The 25,850-nt window shown below is 44.4% G+C and overlaps 1 protein-coding gene across 5 annotated transcripts in view; it reads right to left on the reverse strand.

Moving 5' to 3' along the window:
* The window catches only part of klhl29 (kelch-like family member 29), a 732,755-nt gene that overhangs the window by 474,547 nt on the left and 232,358 nt on the right, over nt 1–25,850 (reverse strand). Inside the window, exon 2 of one of the 5 annotated variants that reach the window (XM_085996818.1) lies at nt 22,818–22,860. The exons of the other annotated variants lie outside the window; for them this stretch is intronic. The gene's annotated coding sequence lies outside the window, so the exon portion shown is untranslated. The remainder of the gene's footprint in view (nt 1–22,817; nt 22,861–25,850) is intronic. 5 annotated transcript variants of the gene reach the window in all.

The following is a 25,850-nucleotide window of genomic DNA, read 5'->3' on the forward strand; positions in this document are numbered from 1 at the left end:
TCTGCGCCGCCCATCCATCCCTGTCCAGTCTAATCCCATTTTCCAGCATTTGGTCCATAGCCTTGTATGCAATGGCATTTCAAGTGCTCATCCAAATGCCTCTTGAATGTTGTGAGGGTTCCTGCCTCTACCACCCTTTCAGGCATTGAGTTCCACATTCCAACCACCCTCTGGGTGAAAAAGTTCCTCCTCAAATCCCCTCTAAATCTCCTGCCCCTTACCCTGAATCTATGCCCCCTTGTTATTGACCCCCCTACTAAGGGGAAAAGTTCCTCTTTGTCTACCCTATCTATGCCCCTCATCATTTTGTACACCTCAATCAGGTCCCCCCTCAGCCTTCTTTGCTCCAAGGAAAACAACCAGTATTTCAGGCAAAACTCACCTTGCTGGTGTTGTGAGCACTTCGCTGCCCCAGCCTTTTGGAAAAGGTCCTCAGGGAATTGGCAGCTACCTGGATTAGCATAACTTTGGGACAGAGTGCAACCCATTCTATGTATGACTTCAGTTGAACTCCAGGAACCAAGATACAGCCCACACTGAATGACACTTACACAGCAAAAAATGTTTGTCATATGCAAAATTCAATGTATGAGTGCTCGTTTCAGCATTGCAAATCAATTAATTCATTTTTTAAAACCACAATGTTCAACTTAGAGTGCAAGTGATTTATATTAGATTCAGTCTGTGATACTCAGAGACTAGAGGGAGCCTTGTTCCAAAGTATATATGCATGCACAGAGCCTGGAATTCCTTGAAGCTAGCAGGAGTCTAAACTGTTGACATTCTCTGAGCCAGTCTATAATCAAATGTGTGCTGTGGATGCACCAACAATTTCTGAAAACTGGCACGAGTGACATGATGCAGCAGAAGAAAAAGTTCAGAAAATAAACAGACCTGATGTGTAAATGAGGAATGAAAATCTACTATACAATGAATCTAATACACAAGATTTAAAAACATTTTCTAACAGAATTCAACTTGAATTATGTGTGGTTGGTCATTTTATAGTAAATTACCATTTCATGCAACTGACCATTAAGTGCGAGTGAGTGCCAGCAGGTTGGCCAACTGGTAGAGGGCATTACAGCCAAGCCCAACCTTGTGGCCAATTGTAGTGACCCTACTGCTGTCCCATCTGAGATCTGGTCATTCAGCAAAAACATGGAATTGCTCAGTTCAGCCTTTCCCTTCACTTCCAAACTCTAGTAAAAGTTCAGAGTTTGGATGGAAAGTCTTTCCTCCCTACCATGCCAAGGATTTTTCAAAATTCACCAAGAATTGTTATAATTATTTACATTAGTAAATATCTATTTATCAAACACTTAGAATTTATCATAATTTAGTACTTAAGTATCATATGAGCAATGTGTGAAGTTGAATAAGAAAATAAATCAACTTTACCTGACACACACACATTTTTAACCAGGGCTACTAAAGATACCCATGAATTTGCTGGCTTGTTTCTCCTCCACCATCACTTACACACTCATTAAACATTCCTCCAAGCATTTTGAAGGTCACTAGAACGCCGATTGCGTACACTAGAGAATAGTTCAGAATTGTAAAATTGTTCACTACTAACATTAACATTAATTTGTAAGATGACAAAATCAGTTATGACAACTATTCTTATTTATAAAATATAAATATGCATCAGGTAATACTTGTTTCATATTAGCTTGTACCCTATGTACTGTATGAGTCAGTAATGTTCAAGTGGACATATCACAATATATTAAATCTATTCCATTGGGCATATCTTGGAGAGCTACTGTTTAACTGTTCTAAAAGCTGTACAGGTTATGCCCATGGACAGTTTACGCATACCATACATATTTCATATGTGATAAATTAAAAATGTTATGAACCATTCAGCAATTGTGGTTAGTTTGTATTTGACTACAGGTGAGCCTGTGGATATGTACTTAGGCAGATGGGTATTAGAAACAGATGCCAAATAGAATCATAGAATGGTTACAGCAGAAAAGGAGGCCATTCAACCCATCAAGCCCACGCCGGCTCTCTGCAAGAGCACTTCAGCTAGTCCCACTCCCCCGCCCTTTCCCGGTAGCCCTGCAATTTTTTTCCTTCAGGTAATTATCCAATTCCCTTTTGAAAGATTGAGTCTGCCTCCACCACCCTTTCAGGCATTGCATTCCGGATCTTAACCATTCGCAGCGTAAAAAAGTTTTTCCTCATGTCGCCTTTGATTCTTCTGCCAATCACCTTAAATCTGTGTCCTCTGGTTCTCAAACCTTCCGCCAATGGGAACAGTTTCTCTCTATCTACTATGTCTAGATCCCTCATGATATAGCTGGGTCAAAGGGAATTGTCAAAAAAATTGTATAATCAGTATTTTTTGTGATTTTAATACGAATAGATCTTTAAAAAAAATTGTGATGGGTATTTTCTTGTGAAATTACAATATGAAATACTGTACCCTTGGACTGAAATACTACACAAGACATGGAAATAGCAAGCTATAAGAAATTAATGAACTACAGCAACCACTGGCTTTTGGTGAGATCATTAGGTTACAGACACAGATTATTTCTTGCTGACATAGAAAAGGACAAGACGTAGGAGCATGCACAAAATGGGAAAAAATCTTAACTTTATAAATTTAGACCAAGAGCTTGTTACCCTAAACTAAAAATGTTTTATCTAGAAGATGTTTCACCACATTAATATCATCAAAGGATAACAGAGTTAATCATTTCCAAAGCAAGATCAGAACATGAATGCAATCACTTGCCTCTTCCACATTAATTCCCACTAATCTCTTTCAATTCTTTTTTTGCTACCAGAGGTACTTTACTTCCTTGTCCCTTTGAAAGATGTTGCTGTTTTCATTATAACTGATCTCATTTCCATATGTTAGAAAAGGTGAGTCTTGCCCATCCAAAATTATTGAACCAAATTAATTTTAGGATTTAAAACTCTTAAAATTATCATTCCTGGATTCTGCCAGGATACAAAGTTTAGGGGTACGGTAGTGTGACAGTTATGTTACTGGACTAGTAATCCAGAGAATGCAAGTTCAAATCCCACCATGGCATTTGGAATTTCAATTCAGTTTAAAAATCTGGTCTACCCTCTGTGACTGAAGTCCTACACCAATGTAGTTTACTTAACTGCCCTCTGAAGTGGCCATTTTGTTTAGGAATGGGCTTGCCAGTAATGCCCACATCCTGAGAATGAATAAGAAAAATGTTGGCTCCAGTTCTAAACAAAACAAGTTGCCATGCTCAGATGAAATGCCAGCTTTTAACCAGTTAAAGCATGGACAGCCCAAAAAGAATGTATAGACTGCATGCAAGACCAGGCCATTTCCTTTCCAGATCTTTCTTTTTGGATACAATGCTGATCCTACATCTAGTTCCTCAGGGCAGTGCCCTAGGCCCAACCATCTTCAGCTGCTTCATCAATGACCTTCCCTCCAACCTAAGGTCAGAAATGGGGATGTTCGCTGATGACTGCACAGTGTTCAGTGCCATTCACAGCTCCTCAGGTGTTGAAGCAGTCCATGCCCGCATGCAACAAGACCTGGAAGATGTTCAGGCTTGGGCTGATAAGTGGCAGGTAACATTCGCGCCACACAAGTGCCAGGCAATGACTATCTCCAACAAGAGAGAGTCTAAACACCTCCCCTTGACATTCAATGGTATTACCATCACCGAATCCCCCACCATCAACATCCTGGGGGTCACCATTGACCAGAAACTTAACTGGACCAGCCACATAAATACTGTGGCAACAAGAGCAGGTCAGAGGCTAGGTATTCTGCAGTGAGTGTCTCACCTCCTGACTCCCCAAAGCCTTTCTGCCATCTACAAGGCACAAGTAAGGAGTGTGATGGAATACTGTCCACTTGCCTGGATGAGTGCAGCTCCAACAACACTCAAGAAGCTCGACGCCATTCAGGACAAAGCAGACAGCTTGATTGGCACCCCCTCTACATCTTAAACATTAACTCCCTCCAGCGTACCGTGGCTGCAATGTGTACCATCTACAAGATGCACTGCAACAACTCGCCAAGACTTCTTCAGCAGCACCTCCCAAACCCACGACGTCTTCCACCTAGACGGACAAGGGTAGCAGACACATGGGAACACCACCACCTCCAAGTACCCCTCCAAGTCACACACCATCCTGACTTAGAAGTATATTGCCTGTGTTGGGAACTCTCAAGATCAGAAGATCCTGCCACAGCATACAGCAGCTTTCAAAATTAGAGCAGTAACAACAACAGGGCAAAGAATCCAAACACAATGCTTGGATGAAAAGAGAGAAAGGTAAGCCCAAGATCAGCACTGGGTGAGGAGAAGGAGACAGGATAGCCCAAAGTAACACTGGGATAGACGAGAAGAGGTGAGGGAGCCCGAGCAGTAGTGTGAAGACTGGAGATTAGCATCATTCCAATGTGAACTGGATAGGTGGGGTCGGAGATTGGCATGAATTTCAAGTGAAGAGGGAAAAAGGTGCAAGCATGAACAGTGGCACTGAAGGGAAAGAGAGTCTCTGTGAGCTGTGAGGTGATGAAGGGGAAGAGAGTCTCTGTGAACTGTGAGCTGATGAAGGGGAAGAGAGTCTCTGTGAACTGTGAGGTGATGAAGGGGAAGAGAGTCTCTGTGAATTGTGAGGTGATGAAGGGGAATGGTGTCTGTGAACTGGAGAAAAGGATTATTGGAGAGTGTGGCCCCGATTTTCTGGCCGCCGTTGGGCGGCATTTAATGCGGCCGGGGGCCGAAAATTGGCAAAAAAGTGGGCCGGGACCCCCCACCGCCTGATTCCCCGCCCCGTCCGACTTTCGGACTGCCGTTTCCCCGCGCCCCGCTTCAGTCCCGGCCGCCGCTGGCGGGACTGGTCGTCGGAGCACTAACAAGCAATTATCTGCTTATTGAAGTTGATTTTCCCATACCGTTGCAACTTTGGGGCTTTCCCCACCTGAAACCCGCCTGCGGGGAACCCCGCTGCTGAGAGCTGGCGTGGTGCTTGCTAGCTGTCAGCTGCAGGTAAGGAGAAGCTGCGATTTAAAAGGGCCAGCACTTGTATGTTGAAGGACCTTGTTGCTGAAGGTTTGGGGCTACTTCTTCAAGGCTTAGGCACAGCTGTGGAAGGTTGGAGCCTCACACACTTCTCCAATGTGATCTCCTGGGAAGCCCCTCTCGCCACCCTTACTCAGCGCTTCCTCAGCGGAGGCATCTACGAGAAGCGTGGGACGCCTTTTTTTCCTTCCCTTCTTGCCATTAGAGGATCTCCAGCAGCAGAGGCGGCAGCAGCAGAACCAGGAACAGCATGATGAGCACCAGGAGCACCAGGCTGCTGCTCACTCACCTGAAGCTGCACAGGCCAGAAGGGGCCAGCGCTTGGAAGTGGCTTGAGAGCACCTTGCTGCACTTTAGGGGGCCAGTGGGACCCGTTTCTGCACTGGCAGTCCTACTCAGAAGGACTTCCATGAGGATCTGGTTTCTCTGTTCAACAGGTGGCCAACGCTCCTCAAGAGATGTCATTCTCTTATATGCACTCACCATGTTTTCCGTACCCTGGCGAGTTATCTCCTCCATGGAGGTTGCCAACCTTTCCATGGTGATGCGTTCATGCGCCAATGACCCCACAAAGGCTCTGCTCATGGTCGCTTGGGACTCCTCCATTCGCTCCACACTCGCAGCGACCCTGGAGACAAAACCTGCCAGAGACTCCTGCATCTGTGCATGGAGATCCATCACCTCTTCTCTTGCGGATGGACCCAGAGGCAGAGGGTCGCCATGCAGCGCAGCTGAGCTGAGCTGAGCTGGCAGAATCCTGCGCCCTCCGACGAGGACTCTCCACTGCTGTCCCTGTCTCCAGAATCTGCTGAGGCTCACTTCTGAGCTGTGAAACACCAGGTGACAACACTACTCTATGTCCCGAAGGTCCCCCCGAGGTGTGAGTGCCTGCGCTGGTGCTGGGTGCGCTTACTTCTGCTGATGCTGCACCCTCAGAGGTTGGAGCTTCCTCTGAGGAGTCTGGCTGCACAGCCTCTTCCTCCTCCACAGTGAGGACGGGGGCTCTGGATGGTACTGTGGGGGAGTAAAGGAAGGAGATAGAGATGTAATGCCAAGGTTCTTCTGATGACTCCCAGCGAGTTGGCATCTGCTGACACCTGCATCCATGCAGCATTGGTCTCAGTGGGAGGCTTCTTCCTCCCTGACCTAGGGAAGAGGACCTCCCTGTGGGCCCTAACCCCACCCAATAATGCCTGCAGTGAAGCCTCGTCGAATTTGGAGGCAGCTCGGGGTCTGGCACTGCCCACAGCTGCTGCAGCCTCCTCAGCCATCCTGTATGGTTCGTTTGGAAGCCTTCAGAAGATGCAGTGCTTGCTATGGACCTTGAAAGCACCACGAATGATGACATCATACTGTGGGGATTTCTGACACGAATTGGACAATTAGCAAGGCTTCCCACATGCTGGGAATTAATTGGCCACTTGAGGGAAAATTGCGTGGAGCTGGCTGACACTTTTTTGTGTGTGTCAGAAACCCCACATTCGGGGAAATCCGACCATTCCCCACACAAGCCGAAAATCGGGGCCTGTGTGTCTATGAATGAGGGAGAGGGGAGGAAAAAGTGTGTCTCAGAATTGGGAAGAGGAGATAGATGTATGGTAAGAGTGCCTTTGTGACAGGTAAGAATGACTGTTGAGATAGCTTTTGGGGAAGTGATGGTTTAGTTAGTCTGCTGAAAACCCAAGTACGATTTGTTTTACCAGATTAAAAATCCATTGATTTAGATTTTTTTTTAAATGATGTTTTTAAAATTAACCAAAATGCATTTCTTTATGTAACTGTTCAAAATTACCAAGGAATCATATCCTCAACCCAGCCAGAAATGCACAAACTGATAGAGCGGGGAAACATTTGAAAGGAATGTATACAAAAGCTAGGAAGTATTGCTAAACCTATATAAAACACTAGTTCGGCCCCAGCTCAAATATTGTTTCCAATTCTGGGCACCACACTTTAGGAAAGACGTGAAGGCTTTGGAGAGGGTACAGAAGAGACTTACTAGAATGGTTCCAGAGATTACAGTTACGTGGATAGACTAGAGAAGCTGAGGTTGTTCTCCTCAGAGCAGAGAAGGCTAAGAAGAGATTTGACAGAGGTGTTTAAAATCATGAATAGTTTAGATAGAATAAATATAGAGAAACTGTTGCCAATGGTTGAAATGTCGATAACCAGAGGTCACAGATTTAAGGTGATTGGTAAAAGAACCAGAGGCGACAGGAGGAAAAACCTCTTTATGCGATGAGTTGTTTGGATTTTGGAATGCACTGCCTGATGGGATGGTGGAAACAGATTCAATAGTAGCCTTCAAAAGGGAATTAGATAACTACTTCAAGGAGAAAAAAATGAAGGAATACGGGGAAAGAGCAGATGAGTGGGACTAACTGGATTTCTCTTCAAAGAGCTGGCACAGACTCGATGGGCCGAATGGCCTCCTTCTGTGCTGTACTATTCTATGAGTTCTAAAGTTGCCTCTTACAGCCTTGATTATGTTCAATAATACATTTCAATCCATTATTTTCTATTTGGGAATCTTTATTAAAAAGAAAATTAACAAACTTTTTTCTCCTGATAATGCATTTATTTGCTGTTAAGAAAAATAATGAATTCCAAAATGGTAAACAGAGAATAGTTTTTCAAGAAGGGCGTGAAAGGGTAGATAAAGATAAATTATTTCCTCTGGTGGGGAAAATCTAGAACAAGTGGGCATAATCTTAAAATTAGTGGTAGACCATTTAAGAGTAAAATAGTGGAAATCTGGAACTCTCCTTCAAATGGTTGTGGATGCTGGGCCAATTGAAAATTTCAAGACTGAGATTGATAGATTTTTATTAGGTAAGGGTACCAAGGGATATGAAGCAAAGGTGGGTAAATGCAGCTAAAATACAAATCAGCCATGATCATGGAACAGGCTCGAGGGGCTGGATGGCTTATTCTTGTTCCCATAAAATTGAGCAAGATGTCAACAATCAAAATCTATTCTTGGGGTTTTCGGGCCTGAAATAGGTGGCATGAGCATGTGCCAGAAACTGGAGGCCCGAGGCTCATCGGAAACTGGAAGTTAGACCTCATTTTAATAATTGTGGTGAGCTGCCAGTCTTTGTCGTGCCTCCAGAGGGAGCTCATGGTTGTCGTGGGACCAATTTGGGCTGGTGCCGCACAGATTTCGGCCCTCAGGTAAGTCCTGGAGGGGGGTACGAGGGTGGGGGAGAATGAGAGGGGGGCTTGCGCAGCCCGGCAGTGGCCTTCAGGAGTGCTGTGCAGCTGGTAGGAGTACCCTTGCTCCTCCTGGCTCCACGTGAAGATTAAATATTTAAAGAACTTACCCATTTTTTGACTGCTGGTATGCCGCAGAAAATTCTGGAAAAACTGAGCAAAGACGACTTGATGCTTGCTCCGTTCAGTGCTGTCTAATTTATGCAAGAGGTCCTTAATCAAGCATTAGGCCCCTTATTAACATATGCAAGGGGCCCAACGCCTGTTTTGGGTGGCCTAAATATTGTTCGAGGCCAAAATGATGTCGGACGTATTTCAGGATTGTGAAATTGATCCTTTCACCCCCATTTTCTGCTTGGAAAACAGGCACAATGAGGAGCAATTTCTCCCCACTTTGAATTGCTATTCAGGCTTACATCTACTTCTGTTTCCCCCACACTCCATTATGAGTGTAGGAATGTTGGGTACATGTACAGCTTATGTTACAAGCCTGCATCTCACTGTACTTTGAGTGTGGCTACTTCTTTTCATACATCGCAGGCTTATATTTAGTCTATTTTAAGTTGTCAGTTTTTATTTAGGGCTGCGTCAGCTTTTTTTTTGAAGCATTTCTTCAGTTTATTTTCTAGTTTGGCATATATGGTTGATTTTACTCCTAGAGGTCTTCAAATCTAGATGTCCAAAGGTGTTAATATGAAGACATTACAGAAGGCCTTTCAGTGTCAAACAGAATTGTTGCAACTGATATTGGACGGTACCTACATAGAAACATAGAAGATAGGAGCAGGAGTAGGCCATTCGACCCCTCGAGCCTGTTCCGCCATTCAATGAGATCATGGCTGATCATCCAAATTCAATACCCTGTCCCTGCTTTCTCCCCATATCCCTTGATCACTTTAGCCTTAAGAAATATATCTAACTCCTTCTTGAATATATTTAATAAGTTGGCCTCAACTGCCTTCTGTGGTAGAGAATTCCACAGGTTCACCACTCTCTGGGTGAAGAAATTCCTCCTCATCTCAGTCCAAAATGGCTTACCCATTATCCTTCGATTCTGACCCCTGGTTCTGGGCTCCCCCGACATCGGGAACATCCTTCCTGCATCTAGTCTGTCTAGTCCTGTTAGAATTTTATAAGTTTCAATGAGATCCCCCCTCATTCTTCTAAACTCCAGTGAATATAAGCCTAATCGACCCAATCTCTCTTCATACGTCATTCCTGCCATCCCAGGTATCAGTCTGGTGAATCTTTGCTGCACTCCCTCCATGGTAAGAACATCCTTCCTCAGATAAGGCGACCAAAACTGCACACAACACTCAAGGTGTGGTCTCACCAAGGCCCTGTACAACTGCAGCAAGACATCCTTGCTCCTGTACTCGAATCCTCTCGCTATGAAGGCCAACATACCATTTGCCTTCTTAACCGGCTGCTGCATCTGCATGCTTACCTTCAGCGACTAGTGCACAAGGACACCCAGGTCTCGTTGCACTTCCTCTTTTCCCAATCTATTGCTGTTCAGATAATAATCTGTCTTCCTGTTTTTGCCACCAAAGTGGATAACCTCGCATTTATCCACATTATACTGCATCTGCCATGCATCTGCCCAATCACCCAACCTGTCCAAATCATACTGGAGTTTCTCTGCATCCTCCTCACAGCACACACGCCCACCCAGCTTTGTGTCATCTGCAAACTTGGAGATATTACATCTAGTTCCCTCGTCTAGATCATTAATATATATTGTGAATAGCTGGGGTCCTAGCACCGATCCCTGCGGTACCCCACTAGTCACTACCTGCCACTCGGAAAAAGACCCGTTTATTCCAAATCTTTGCTTCCTGTCTGCCAACCAGTTCTCCATCCAAGTCAGTACCTTACCCCCAATCCCATGTGCTTTAACTTTCCATGCTAATCTCTTATGCGGGACCTTATCGAAAGCCTTCTGAAAGTCCAAATACACCACATCCATTGGTTCTCCCTTATCTATTCTACCAGTTACATCCTCAAAAAATTCCAGTAGATTAGTCAAGCATGATTTACCTTTTATAAATCCATGTTGACTTTGTCCGATCCTGTCACTGTTTTCCAATTGCTCTGTTATTACATCTTTTTTAATGGACTCTTGCATTTTCCCCACTACCGATGTCAGGCTTACCGGTCTATAATTCCCCGTTTTCTCTCTACCACCTTTTTTAAATAGTGGGGTTACATTAGCTACCCTCCAATTCATGGGGACTGTTCCAAAATTCTATAGACTCTGGAAGATGACCAGCAATGCATCTACTATTTCTAGGGCCACTTCCTTAAGTACCCTAGGATGTAGATTATCAGGCCCTGGCGATTTATCAGCCTTCAATTTCCCGAACACCATTTCCCTACAAATACTGATTTCATTCAATTCCTCCCTCTCATTAGACCCTATGTTCCCTGACATCTCTGGAAGGTTATTTGTGTCCGCCTTTGTGAAGACAGAACCAAAGTATGTATTTAATTGGTCAGCCATTTCTTTCTTCCCCATTATAAATTCCCCTGATTCTGACTGCAAGGGACCTACGCTTGACTTCACCAATCTTTTTCTCTTCATATATCTATAGAAGCTTTTACAGTCAGTTTTTATGTTCCCTGCAAGCCTACTCTCATATTCTATTTTCCCCCTCTTTACTAATCCCTTTGTCCTCCTTTGCTGAATCCTAAACTGCTCCCAATCCTCAGGTTTGCTGCTTTTTCTGGCGAATTTATATGTCCTCTCCTTGGATCTTATGTTATCCCTAATTTCCCTTGTTAGCCACGGTTGAGTCACCTTTTTTGTTTTATTTTTACGCCAAACAGGGATGAACAAGTTCTGTAGTTCATCCATGCGATCTTTAAATGTTTGCCATTGCCTATCCACCATCAATCCTTTAAGTAACGTTCCCCAATCCATCCCAGCCAACTCGTGCCTCATACCATCGTAGTTTCCTTTATTTAAATTCAGGACCCTAGTCTCTGAGTCAACTACTTCACTCTCCATCTTAATGAAGAATTCTATCATATTATGTTCGCTCTTCCCCAATGGGCCTCGCACAAAAACATTGCTAATTAATCCTCTCTCATTACATAATACCCAGTCTAAAATGGCCGCATCTCTAGTTGGTTCTTCGACATATTGGTCCAGGATACCATCCCGTATACACTCTAGGAATTCTCCTCCACAGTATATATTAGTATATAGTAATCTTACTGAAGTACTGTTAATGAAGCTATTATATCACATGCTATTGAACACTCTCTTTGCCTCCCCCACAACCATTATTTCCTGGAACTCTGTCCCTTGGACGCAGAAGTGTAAACATAGAAGTAAATATCCCTTGCTGTACGAGTATAAATTAAGCTATAGATAATCTGTTAAGACATCGCTGTCTTATTACATGTTCTCCAAGTCTTTCTATACTTTCAAGAAACATCACGGCCAATTTTCTGGGATATCTTCCTTGCTACCAGCTCTATTCTGTTGCTGTATATGAGACATAAGATAAATTTTCAGTGATCTTGCATTTAAAAGTAACTAGAGAAACAGACCTTTAAGTTTCGCATAGAAAGAGATCTTTGCATCTTTATGAGTACTGTGTCACAGGGAGGTCACTTAAATGCATGAGTGAAGACTCTCAGCTAGAACAGGCACAGCAACGGTGCATATTTGTTATGAAAAGAACCCATAAAGCTCAGTTCTGACAAAAGGTCATCAACCTGAAACGTTGGGCAGGATTTTCATTGTGCCGTGGAGTTGGGATTGGAGGCGTGGGGGGGGGTTAAAATCCCGTAATCAGGGTTCTTGACCCCTTCCCGCACCCAAACCCACCTCCATGCCAGTTTCATAGGAGGCGGGTACCCGCCCCGCACTGGGACCCGCCTACCCGAGGCGGGAAGGGATTAGTGCCAATTAACTGCTTGTTAACAGGTAGTTAACAGGCAGTTTTTAGGTTAATCCCCATTTTTGATGTTGAAGTGTTGGATTCCCGTCGGGTCCAAACCACGCCAAGTTAGAGGAGGCGAGCCGTCGGGTTGAAGGACTTGGAGGGGTCGAGATGTCAGTGTTCAGGTGAGTGATGTGTGCATGAGTGCAAAGTGTGTTTGGTGTGTCTAAAGTGATTAAATAAGTTTTACATACCTTTTCTTACCTTTTCAGCTTTCCTTCCTTTAGGTTCCAGGAGTCCCTCATCTCACCGACACAGAAAGCAGAATGGCTGCGAACTGTCGAAAGTGACAGCCTGCAGCTTACTGTGCAGGAGAGATTTCTAACGGAGTCTGTGGAGGACTCAGATTAGAAGTAAGACTGTCAGTGTTTGACAGCTTCAAACAGCTGTGAAACACTGATATTTCATCTGTCAAAAGCTCTTGACAGATGAAATTTCAGTCTGTGACGTCACCTGTTGCCGGGTGGCCCTTAATTGACCTGCTGAGCCCGTTGGGCGGGCTCAACAAGGTCAATCAAGTTAAAATTGCGTGGATTGGCCGCATCTCGATGGAGGCGGGACTACAACCCCGAAAGTTGTAGTCCCGCCTCCAACCCGACTCCCGAGTTAAATTCCTGCCCGTTAACTCTGTTTCTCTCTCTACAGATGCTGCCTGACCTGCTGAGTATTTCCAGCATTTTCTGTTTTTATTTCAGATTTCCAGCATCCGCAGTATTTTGCTTTTGTGATAAAGCTCTCTTGTTGTGTAAGTTGGTAAATGCACTGGTAATGTGATACTGAGCCATTTGATCTCCACCCTGTGCCAACCTGCTTGATTTGAGTTAGGGCAGCAGTGCAAGCACAATAACTGTACCAGTATTCCGATCTCATTGGATGAGATAGAGGAAGGCTGCCAGTATCTGTGGAACTGTACCTCTACACAAGTTGCTGCTTTCAGGAGATGAGCTGAGAAATGGGATGGGCCAATAATTATACAACAACATGCAGTTGAGGGCTATAGTAGAAAATGGTTCACCTGGAATCAGGTAACTTTTGTAACTCTCAGGTGAACAATTTACTACTATAGCCTTCACCTGCAGTTAGCTTGTATGTTATATATGAATACTTAAGATATTATGCTTAGTATCACGTACAGAAAAAGTTTCTACTCTAGATTTGTATACTGTCGTATATCAAGCATCAACATTTTTATTTAAAAAAGGCCTCTTATCAAAACCACATTGCAACTGCCAATTTACACTTAAGTAAGTTAAATACTATATTTAGAATTCTTATTACTCACTGGTTTGTTGGTCATAATTCTGTCCAGCAATATTTGGGAACTCCTGTTAAAGTCATTTACTTAATCATTTTCAGCTTTAGCTCAAGTTAAACACTGTGCAGTGCCAAGTGGAAAATCCTGTATGAGGACTACTGAGACTACAGTATATTTCTCTTTTAATTGGTGCACAAGACAGGAACGTGGGATTCTTTGAAAGGCTAAGACAGACTTGGCCTTTCTGCTCGTTATCCATAGTGCACTGTTTCAGTCTGGTCAAAAATCATTGAGCGGATTCAAGGCATATATGTACATTGTTCTTGGAATAATATAATTAACTTTGACAACATCTGAAATAGAATTGTTTTTTCTATGCTTGTAGGACACATTTTATATAGAAGATGCTCACTTTCTGCATTGCAGCATACATTACAAGTTCTCTTATTACAATGACCCACAAATGTCATAATTTTATTACTGATTATTACAGCATGATAATATTTAAGTCAGTTGCCATGACCATTTGGGCCCAAGATCACATCAGAGATCACTATTGCACTCTTCCCTTGGTCAGAATCTGTGGAAAGTACCAAGTATCAGTCCTCTACTCCGGTTTCTCCTGTACTCAGCTGGGACCCATTTCATTACCTTGTGAGGATACTGGTTTTCAGCCATACGTGATAAGTCTTGCCAATTACTGTCCCTGGACATAACATCTAACATTAATACAGTACCTTTAAAATAGAAAACATCCTAATGTGCTTCACAGAGGAAAAACAGATGCTGAGTAGCAGTAGAAAGATTAGGAGAGGTGATTGAATATATGATTAAGTAGATAGGTTTTCAGGAGGCTTTGAAAGGCAGGGAGAAAAGTAGCATGGGGAGTAGGTTCAGAAAAGGTGACCCAAAGAGCAGGGTCAAGCTGGCTGAAGGCTCAGCATCAATGGTGCAGCAAAAGGAGAAGGGGCTGTACAAGAGGCTTGAAATGGAGAACCAAAGAGCACAGGCTGGAGTGAGGTGGGACAAGACGAGACAATGAGGCTGGAGTGAGGTGGGGCGAGACGAGACAATGAGGCTGGAGTGAGGTGGGGCGAGACGAGACAATGAGGCTGGAGTGAGGCGGGGCAAGACAATGAGGCTGGAGTGAGGTGAGACGAGACAATGAGGCTGGAGTGAAGTGAGAAGAGACAACGAGGCTGGAGTGAGGTGGGGTGAGACAACAAGGCTGGAGTGAGGTGGGACGAGACAATGAGGCTGGAGTGAGGTGAGACGAGACAATGAGGCTGGAGTGAGGTGAGACGAGACAATGAGGCTGGAGTGAGGTGGGGCGAGACAAGGAGGCTGGAGTGAGGTGAGATGAGACGATGAGGCTGGAGTGAGGTGGGACGAGACGATGAGGCTGGAGTGAGGTGAGATGAGACGATGAGGCTGGAGTGAGGTGGGGCGAGACGATGAGGCTGGAGTGAGGTGGGGCGAGACGATGAGGCTGGAGTGAGGTGGGGCGAGACGATGAGGCTGGAGTGAGGTGAGACGAGACGATGAGGCTGGAGTGAGGTGGGGCGAGACAAGGAGGCTGGAGTGAGGTGGGGCGAGACGATGAGGCTGGAGTGAGGTGGGGCGAGACGATGAGGCTGGAGTGAGGTGGGGTGAGACGATGAGGCTGGAGTGAGGTGAGATGAGACGATGAGGCTGGAGTGAGGTGGGGCGAGATGATGAGGCTGGAGTGAGGTGGGGCGAGACGATGAGGCTGGAGTGAGGTGAGATGAGACGATGAGGCTGGAGTGAGGTAGGGCGAGACAAGGAGGCTGGAGTGAGGTGAGACGAGACAATGAGGCTGGAGTGAGGTGGGGCGAGACGATGAGGCTGGAGTGAGGTGGGGCGAGACGATGAGGCTGGAGTGAGGTGGGGTGAGACGATGAGGCTGGAGTGAGGTGAGATGAGACGATGAGGCTGGAGTGAGGTGGGGCGAGACAAGGAGGCTGGAGTGAGGTGGGGCGAGACGATGAGGCTGGAGTGAGGTGAGATGAGACGATGAGGCTGGAGTGAGGTGAGACGAGACAATGAGACTGGAGTGAGGTGAGATGAGACGATGAGGCTGGAGTGAGGTGAGATGAGACGATGAGGCTGGAGTGAGGTAGGGCGAGACAAGGAGGCTGGAGTGAGGTGAGACGAGACAATGAGGCTGGAGTGAGGTGGGGCGAGACGATGAGGCTGGAGTGAGGTGGGGCGAGATGATGAGGCTGGAGTGAGGTGGGGCGAGACGATGAGGCTGGAGTGAGGTGGGGCGAGACGATGAGGCTGGAGTGAGGCGAGACGAGACGATGAGGCTGGAGTGAGGTGAGATGAGACGATGAGGCTGGAGTGAGGTGAGATGAGACGATGAGGCTGGAGTGAGGTGAGATGAGACGATGAGGCTGGAGTGAGGTGAGATGAGACGATGAGGCTGGAGTGAGGTGAGATGAGACGATGAGGCTGGAGTGAGGTAGGGCGAGACAATGGAGAGATTTGTAAATGACGATAAGCACTTTGAATCTGTTGCACCAGGAACAAGATGCCAATAAAGGCCTACAAGAACTTGAGGAGGAAAGCTTAGGTGTTGGTTGAATGGGACGTGGCACAGGACAGGAGCTGAGCAGTGGAGTATTGCACAGGTTGGGGTTTGTGCATGAAGTAGTTCGGGAGGCCATTGAGGATGGTATTGGAGAAGTAGAATCTGGAAATAATAAAAGTGCAAAGAAGGGTTTCAGCTGCAGCAGATAAGTTGTGGCATCAGAGCAGAATGAATGTTGTCCTCTCTGTGTCATTCAATGAGGTTAAGGAGAAAGAACACACCAATGTTGTAATCACAAATTATGTCATTAATGACGGTCCGTTTTGGGATTTTTTGACCATTTTTCATCAGAAAGGATTTGGAAAGAGAATTTATTTTAAATGTGCTTTAAGGCATTGTGCATCCAAATAAGTTTTAAAAAAGCACTGAGATGATAAGTGCTTAATATACAAATGTTTGTTTGTGTACTGTTTTCCCATATACTGTAAATAATAATCAATTTGTTAGCCTGTCTCAACAACTGACTGAACACCTCACACCTATTGTGTTCGGAAGTTTCTGAACCCTTTCGGCTGTTAAAAGAGTAATATGGGCACGGCCCAAAATATAAGGATGCTCAGAGTGCTTACGGGAGCAACAAGTACCACTGTACCCGAGAGAATACCTAAGCTAAGACCATAAAGTTGTAAAAATTGGTGGCAGCAATCTGGGATACTGCGTTGTACAGGTGATGAAGATAATTTAAAATGGCTAAACATTAGATGTGAATGGAACAAAAACAGTAATATCATAAATTATCGAAATCAAAAGAAGTCACTCTTGATTTAGCAATGTTGACAGCCGAATAGAAAGTGAAGTAGAGAGTTTCAGCTGAAAGAGTATGAATTTCAATTAGAGTTTCAGTGATGTCGACAGGAAGAGGAGAAATGCAGGCAAGAGAGGTCAACGAGAAAGAAAAAAAGCACCAGTAAGAAGACAACAAAGGGGAGGGACTGTGCCAGCATGAGGCTGAAAACAAGGAAGGAGCATCACCATCGATGATGCTCTTGAACTCGCAGAGAAACACGCATCAGCAGCAAGTCTTGTAAGTGTGGTATCAGAACTCAGAGCTCACCATTTATTAAATCAAATCTTATTCCAAATTTCAAAGAGGGGATGATACATTTTAATTTTTAGCCCATCACCGCAAGAAGGACAAAAAAGAATGGGCCAACCAACTTAAAGAAAATTGTTATTCTCCTCAAAGACAAATGGCGAATATGGCTAAAAAGCAAAGGCATAACAACAAGGTATTTGCCATTTAATGCTAAGGGACAGAATAAGGTAAGGTAAGTTATATTTTTAAGTTGCTTTATGGGCCAGGAGGAGCAGGAGTGCTCTGGGCACAACAAGGAAACCTTGGGCTTCCTTTGCCAAGGGTTTCTCTCCATCAATCGCGATCCATCGGACCCCCCTCCTGTTGCAGTTACCTAACTGCAGCAAACCATTTCCTTAGATCTCCGGCAGCGGCCTGCAGCTGCGTGATTTCTTGCTTCCACCCACCGGATCTCCACAGCATTACTACTGGGTTCAGGTGGAGTCAATCCAGGGATATTGTAATAAGGCCGGGCCGCACACCAGCGAGTTGGAGCGAGAGGCCGCACACCAGCGAGTTGGAGCGAGAGGCCGCACACCAGCGAGTTGGAGCGAGAGGCCGCACACCAGCGAGTTGGAGCGAGAGGCCGCACACCAGCGAGTTGGAGCGAGAGGCCGCACACCAGCGAGTTGGAGCGAGAGGCCGCACACCAGCGAGTTGGAGCGAGAGGCCGCACACCAGCGAGTTGGAGCGAGAGGCCGCACACCAGCGAGTTGGAGCGAGAGGCCGCATACCAGCGAGTTGGAACGAGAGGCCGCACACCAGTGAGGTGGAGTGAGACTGATGGTCACACTGCCAGTCAAGTTAAAATCGGGGTTAATTGCTCAGTTTAAATGTTAGCCTTGGCTCACTGGTAGCACTCCTGCCTCTAATGTAAAAAAGTTGTAGGTTTAAGTCCCACCCCAGGACTTGAGCACAAGTCCAGGCTGAAACTTCAGTACAGTACGGAGGGAGTGCAACACTGTCGGAGGTGCTGTCTTTTGGACGAGTTAAACCGATGCACCGTCTGAGCTCTATGGGGGATGTAAATGATCCCATGACTGGAGTTCTCCTGATGCCTTGGCCAATATTTATCATTCAACCAAAATCACTAAGTCAGATTATCTGATCATTTATGTTATTGCTGTTTGTGGGAGCTTGCTGTGTGCAAATTGGCTGCTGCATTTCCCTACATTACAATAACAGCTACACTTCAAAAAAAGTACTTAATTAGCTGTGAAATGCTTGGGGATCTCCTGAGGTTGCGACAGGCACTATATAAATGCATGTTTGTTCTTTCTTTAACTAACTACTGCTAACTATAATTCTAAGATTAATAAATAATTGTTAGTTCATGACTTACTGTCTGACGACATCTTTGCTAATCAACAAAAAAGGGTTTATTCATTCACTCAATGGCTTGTATGGATCGCGATGGGAGGTGGTAGTGCAAATGCTAATATAATCCAAACTGGTTGATGTAAGCCAAATTTAGGCACCATTAACTCCTGGGCATACTAATTGGGAAACAACAGATTGTTCCTTGATGAGGAGTTGAGGTGAAATGGGTTAAAGATTTGTCCTGCACTTTTGATGAATATTCTTGTCAGGGTATGAATCCCAGTGTTCATGCAGCTGATGAATGGCAGATGTCATTTAATGTGAACAAATGCAACATCATGAGATTAGGGAAGGATAGTAAATCATGATATCATCTAAACAGTACTAGAGGACACGATACAGGAGAAGGATCTCGGGGTGCTGGTGGATAGATTGCTGAAGTCATCAGCATAGGATGTGGCAGCAATAAAAACAAAAAATAGGATCTTGGGCTGTATAGTCAGATGAATATAGCACGGTGGCAGCACGGTGGCATAGTGGTTAGCACTGTTGCCTCACAGCGCCAGAGACCCGGGTTCGAATCCGGCCTCGGGCGACTGTCTGTGTGGAGTTTGCACATTCTCCCCGTGTTTGCGTGGGTTTTCTCCGGGTGCTCCGGTTTCCTCCCACAGTCCAAAGATGTGCGGGTTAGGTTGATTGGCTATGATAAAAAAAATTGACCCTTAGTGTTAGGGGGATTAAATACGTGGGGTTACAGGGATAGGGTGGGACATGTGTTGGTGTAGGGGTTACGGGGATCGGGTGGGATATGTGTCAGTGCAGGCTCGATGGGCCGAAATGGCCTCTATCTGCACTGTGGGGTTTCTGTGATTCTGTGAAATCTCAGGAAGTGATTCAGTTTGTAAGGAGTGATGGTCCTTGGAGTTCTGTGTATAATTCTGCTCACCATATTTTGAGAAGGACATTAAGAAAGAAAGACTTGCGTTTATATAGCACCTTTCACGACGTCTCAAAGCGCTTTACAGCCAATGAAGTACTTTTGGAGTGTAGTCACTGTTGTAATGTGGGAAACGTGGCAGCCAATTTGCGCACAGCAAACTCCCACAAACAGCAATGTGATAATGACCTGATAATCTGTTTTTGTTATGTTGGTTGAGGGATAAATATTGGCCAGGACATCGGGGATAACTCCCCTGCTCGTCTTTGAAATAGTGCCATGGGATCTTTTACGTCCACCTGAGAGAGCAGACGGGGCCTCAGTTTAACATCTCATCCAAAAGATGGCACCTCCGACAATGCAGCACTCCCTCAGCACTGTACTGGAGTATCAGACTAGTCTCTGGAGTGGGACTTGAACCCACAACCTTCTGACTCAGAGGCAAGTGTGCTACCCACTGAGCCACAGCTGACACCTTATTAAGGACATTCAGGCATTGGAGAGGATACAGAAAAGGGCAACTAAATTGACAGCTAGGATTAGCCGCATGACATATGAAGAGATAGGCCACAGAAGCTGAAAATGTTTACACTTGAGAAATGAAGGCTTGGATTGATGTTATTCAAGTATTCAAGATCCTAAGGGGCATAGACAAGACAAATGTCAGTATGTTTAACATAACCACAGATTCTTTAACAAAAAGGCATAGCCTCAAACTCAGAAAAGGGAAGGTGAAAAGTCCGTAAAGATTTAACCATGGTACATAGAGAGTGGTGAATGTATGGAATAGACTTCCAAGGGGGACAGCGGAAGTTGATTGCATCAGGAAACATGAGCGCATTGGGTAAAACGGGAGAAAAAAATTGATAAAAGGGTATGAGAGATATTGAGGTAAATTATATTTCCAATGCATGGGGAACAGCTAGATTGACTGCAATGGTAATTTCTGGTCTTGTGCATTCCGACTCACCAGTCAGTGGAGAATCCGACCTGAAAAATTACTTTCACCATGCATAAAAAACACTGCACTGCCTAATTTTTGACACAGTAGCTGCTTTTGCTCTTTTTATATAAAGCAAAAGGAATAAAACTCCTTCATTATAAAACTTGGTGGGAAAATACTTAATTTGGAAGTTTATGTGTTAAAACTTGAAGACAATATTTTACAGTCAGTTTTACATGTGCAGATTAGTTGAATTGCCCTAGCAAGCTTGCAGAAAAAGAAAACAACTAAAAAGGGAAGAGTTTTTTTCCGATAGTACTAACAAACATTACTTTTGTACACAATGGCATTGTACTAGAAACAGTATTCAATCTTTCTAGATTTAGAATCCTGTTTTACCTTTCCATATGTAATTGCAGGAAAGTAGTTTAAGTAAAAACATCAGGTTGCAATACAAACAAAAAACAAAAAGGGCTTGGAGCTACTTACTGGATTTCATTCTGTAGATTGAAAATTGCAGCCTCCTGGAGCATACATTTGTGAAATATTTGGCCTGTAATGTTTTGCAGTTCAGTTTGAATTTTCCTTTTCTCTCAAACTGCTGTAGTTTGGCTCATGCTCAGTCAGCCTATTTTTCATAGCATAGGAAGATCCAGAGAAGATGAAAAAATAGAACTACAGAAAAATATGCAAGAAGTAGCTGCTAAAGTTTTCTTTCTGACATTAGTACTAATGAAGAAAATCCAGTCTCAAGCGTATCAGAGGTGCCTGTTCTAGACTGTTTTTTGTGCCAGTTTTTAAAAAAAAATTTAAAGAGCACAATTGTGAGGGGGAGAGGAGAGGGGGAACAGAAGATGTTTCAACCTTACTTTACTGGTGTAAGTTATTACTCATAAGTTGGCTGTAGATTGAAGAGTTGATTGTTCAAGCGTTTTTATTAAACTGTTTTTCTTAAAGTATTTCATGTGAACTGAACATATCTATATACAAGATCAAATAATGCTTTAACTTTTGTTTTCCATTGCAAGTTAGTAACATTGGCAAAAATAAATGTGTAGTTTTCAGCCTATGGAATTTAGTAAACGTAGCACCATATGTTTGCCTGCAGGAATTGTTTCTGCAGCACAGTTAGAGCCAAGGTGCTTCCATTCCTAATCCATGTGGATTTAATAGACAGTGCTGATAGAACAGCCTTAAAACTATTTTCTGAGGTCATTAGGTACAGTAATTATTTAACTCTTAATGGATCATAACAAGTATACATTTAGCCTGTAAATATCCAGCAGATTAAGTAGTCATAAAATTGAGCCCATATGTATTACAACCTATAGCCACTATTATATATATTTTTTATTATGCTGTAGCTAGTATAAATATTGTAGCATTGAACAAAAAGCACATTTCAGTAAGAGCTTGAAAAATTAGTTCTGCATTCATGCTGAAATTTGGCATTATTAGCTATATTAAATTACAAACTAAAGTAAGAGTTTCTTAAAGAGCTAAATAGAAAAAACTGCCCGATAATACAAAAAAATTGCATACAAGCGAGATATTATTCATATGTTCACATTATCACATCCAATTCACATTTACTTGAGTAAATAAAGTTGTTGAATACATTATTTATTACACAAGTTAAGGAGACTTATGTAACTCTCACAAAAAATTCTAGAATATTGGGTTTTTCTGTTATTAACTTTGAAAGGCAATTTAACAAAAATACTCCTTTAAGTTATTTGGTTGGTGACAGCAGCGGCGACAACAACGACCATTTATATAGCAACTTTAACACAAGAAACCTGCCAAGGCGATTTACAAATAGGTGGAAGGAGAACAGATGCTGCGATGGAAGGAGGAGATTAGGAGGGCTGACTGAAAGCTTGCTCAAAGGAAGAGAAAGAGAAGGGGTGGGGGGGGGGGAATGAAGAGAGAGAATGAAAAAGTAAAACAAAAAAGAATAAGGAAGGCAAGTGCTCCTAATAGGAGGACCGTGGTGGCTGAATACTTTACCACTAATGGTGGGATGAAGGGAAAGGGGATGCACAGAAGGTTGGAATCAGAAGAATGCAGTATTTGTGAGGGGATATAAGGTTGGGAAAGATTACAAAGACACGGTGGAAAAAGGCAATGACGGGATTTCTAGATTAGGACAAAGATGTTAAATCCGATATTCTGGGGACCAGATTCCAGTGTAAGTCAGCAATGGTGGTGGGTGAGGAGGACCGAGTGAGAGACAGGTTGCATGCAGCAGTGTTTTGGGCAAGTTGAAGTATATGGAGAATAAAGGATAGAAGGAATTGCCAGGAGCAAGTGCATTGGGCAGATGATTCTTAGGGGTCTGCCAGGGACCTACAGAGTAAGTTAGATAAAAATTGTAAATGAGCAGAACAGGGAAATGAAATTGAATGCATGTAAGTGTAAATTAAAGCATATTAAGGAAAAATGAGCATCATACTTACTCAATGAATAGTGTCGAAATAGCCAAGGATGAAAGTGAGAGATCTAAGGGTATTAATAGACAGTACTCAACATGTTCAATCACTGCACAATAGTAATCAATAAAACAAATAAAATGCTAAATTTCTGCTTCCCAACATGCTGTATTTATTGTGTTATTTTTGTGGCAATATTTCTACTGTTTAACCACAATGGAGATAAAGATATACAAAATGCAGCAAAGCCTGGATCTAAAATTCTTGACTTAAAGCATTTTCACTTCAGTTTTCCTCTGTACAGGATACATACAATGCAATCCACATGTGTCTCCTACCTATAGTCTCCCTTTGAAAATGCTCAATAAGTTTGAAGAAATTGCAAAGGCAGAAAATCCTCTATATATCAGGTACTACTTAAGACAACGGGAAGTGTGTCTTAAGGACAGCTGTTTTACTGTCTGGCTCCAAGAAAGGAGGTAAATTGCAGCAATGAAAAAAATAACATGTGACACTAGGAGATAATGGGCATAGTCTCAGAAGATTTGATTGCCTTTATTCCATGCCTTTACATCCTCTGAAGCACTTTGTAGTAAACGCAAAGCATATTACTGAGTCAACATTTCTCTTTCAATTCCTGGTGAGATGACTTTGAGTTTTATCCAAGCTTATGTGCTCGCTACTTCTACATGCCAGATCTACCCATGGGAATTGACCTTAGTTTGGCTATTTATTTTTATAGTTCCAACCATCTTGCCTGTATTCATTCTGACAAGCAGATTTTGACTTAACTACATAGCCAATAGCACAGTAAATATTTTAAAATACTGAAGAGACGTGAAAACTTTTTATTTATTTTATGTACCGATATAGCAACAGCCGTTGCTATGAAAAAACAATGTACTTGCAAATTATGTGTGCCCATGGGAAATAAATACAGATATTTAAAATTACAAATCTCATTTTAATAGAAAAACATTGAAGAGGTATTCAATATTTACCACATTTTCTTATCTTATTATTTAAATTCCACATTTCTGAAAGATTAAAAAGAATAAAATAGTATTCATTTGGATACAAATGTTGCACAAAGATGTCTGCATGAGGTCATGTCTTAGTTACACAGCATTTGTTATTCCCATTATCTTGCATCTAAAAATACAGCAGTGTGTATTAGACACAGTTCTTAGACCTAAGTGTCTCTGTATACTAGTCCCCTCTAGTTAACACCATAGTGTGGGTGGAGTCACTGTGCAATTCATTGTTACAGGAAATTCACTAATATATAAAATGAATGCCAGCTGCCACTTGCTGCCTGCAATATTGAACTGCATCACTAAAAATTAGGGTTTTAACTTCCAACTAGAAGCCCATGTTACCTTTGACTGACGCATTTCCCATCGGATTGCACATGGAAACTGTAGTGTATGTACCTTTAAGAGGAACTGGCCTAGAAATTGAGTGGGGTTAGCGCCCAATTAGCGGCGCTGGAGGGCATTGCGCTGGAATTATAGCCGTTTCTGAAATTGACTTGGGCCTTACCATCGGCGTTAGCCGGTAGCGCTGCGCCGGCACCGATGACGTCATCGGTGTGCGCAGCGTCCCGGTTGCCGTGGTAACCCGGCCCCAAGCCCAAATTCAGTTGCGCCCACCTCGCCCGTGGCAGGCGCAACCAACGATTGTGGAAAGGGTTCTTACACGCCTTTGCGCCGGCGCATAAAGGTGGAGCGGCGGCCGGCCGCGTTCCCGGCGGCCGCCTGCCCGCACCTCCCTTCCCGGACTCCTGCATCACCCCCCCCGCGGCCCTGATGTGTGTGTGCTGCGAGCCCGGCACTTCCCCGAGGTGCCGGGCTCAGATGTCGGGGGAATCCGCTGGTCAGTTGTCGGCTGCAGGCAGCTCCTCCTTAACAGAAGGAGGAGGCCTGCAGTTCCCCAGCCTGCCGCACCGCATCGGGTGCCGCAGCGGGGGATTAACGCCGGAAAACCCAATTGAACGCCCGTTTTGAGGCGCTAAAACCCTCCTTTAGCGCCCGCCGCCATCTGGGCCTGGCACAACCGAATTTTCGTCGGGCGCTGCCGCATTAACGCTGGCGCAAAATTTATGGCGCTACAGCCCTGGCGAACCCACAACCCAATTTCTAGGCCACTATGTTTTTGAAGCCCCTGTATACTGTAGTACCAGTAGTGACCACTCGGGTATATAAGCCTGTGTAGCGTCTTGTGTTGTTAGTTCACCTCCAGACTTTGTTCAGTAAACACTTGTTAAATCAACTCCTGCATTCCGTGTCTCCATTAGGTTGATTGGCTATGATAAATTGACCCTTAGTGTTAGGGGGATCAAATACGTGGAGTTACGGGGATAGGGTGGGATATGTGTTGGTGTAGGGGTTACGGGGATCGGGTGGGATATGTGTCGGTGCAGGCTCGATGGGCCGAAATGGCCTCTATCTGCACTGTGGGGTTTCTGTGATTCTGTGATTAACACACGGATCTAACAGTGGCGACGAGTTAGAAACGAACTTACCTGCAATTCGGCAGCACCTCAAGGGGATCGATTCCTCAGACAAAGGTCGAAGCCAGAAGCAAGAAGAAAAAAAAACTGTGCTTTCACCAGCTAAACGGGCTGGTGGCAGGTAGTGCACTGATCCTTCCTGGGCTGCGGCGGGCTAGAGCTCAATCGGGTGGCTCTGCAACGGGGCCGGGCAGCGAGTCGGGAAGCAGAAGCAAAGAGAGGGTGGAGCACTCAGGGCGCGGCCGGTGCTGCAAAGCAGGTCGGCGTTCGGACCGAGCAGAGGGAGGGGAAAGTCCCAGAGGGTCCGCTCCACGACGGGAACGGTTCTCCAAGTAACAGAGAAACTATTGAAGCGATATATAAAAAAAATATAGAAATACCGCGAAAAGCTGCAGGTCGCAACGGGAACCGCGGAGAACAGCGTTGGCAGCAGCGGCAGCGGTGGGAAAGCGCGGGAGGCGCCATCTTAACTCGGCGGGGAAGAAAGAAAAGCACGGGAGGCTCCATTTTGATCCATCGGGGACGGAGGAAAAGCGCGGGAAGCGCCA

Source organism: Somniosus microcephalus, chromosome 9 (genome assembly GCF_052327205.1).
Source record: "Somniosus microcephalus isolate GS21.2 chromosome 9, FLI_Smic_1.0, whole genome shotgun sequence".
NCBI lineage: Eukaryota > Metazoa > Chordata > Chondrichthyes > Squaliformes > Somniosidae > Somniosus > Somniosus microcephalus.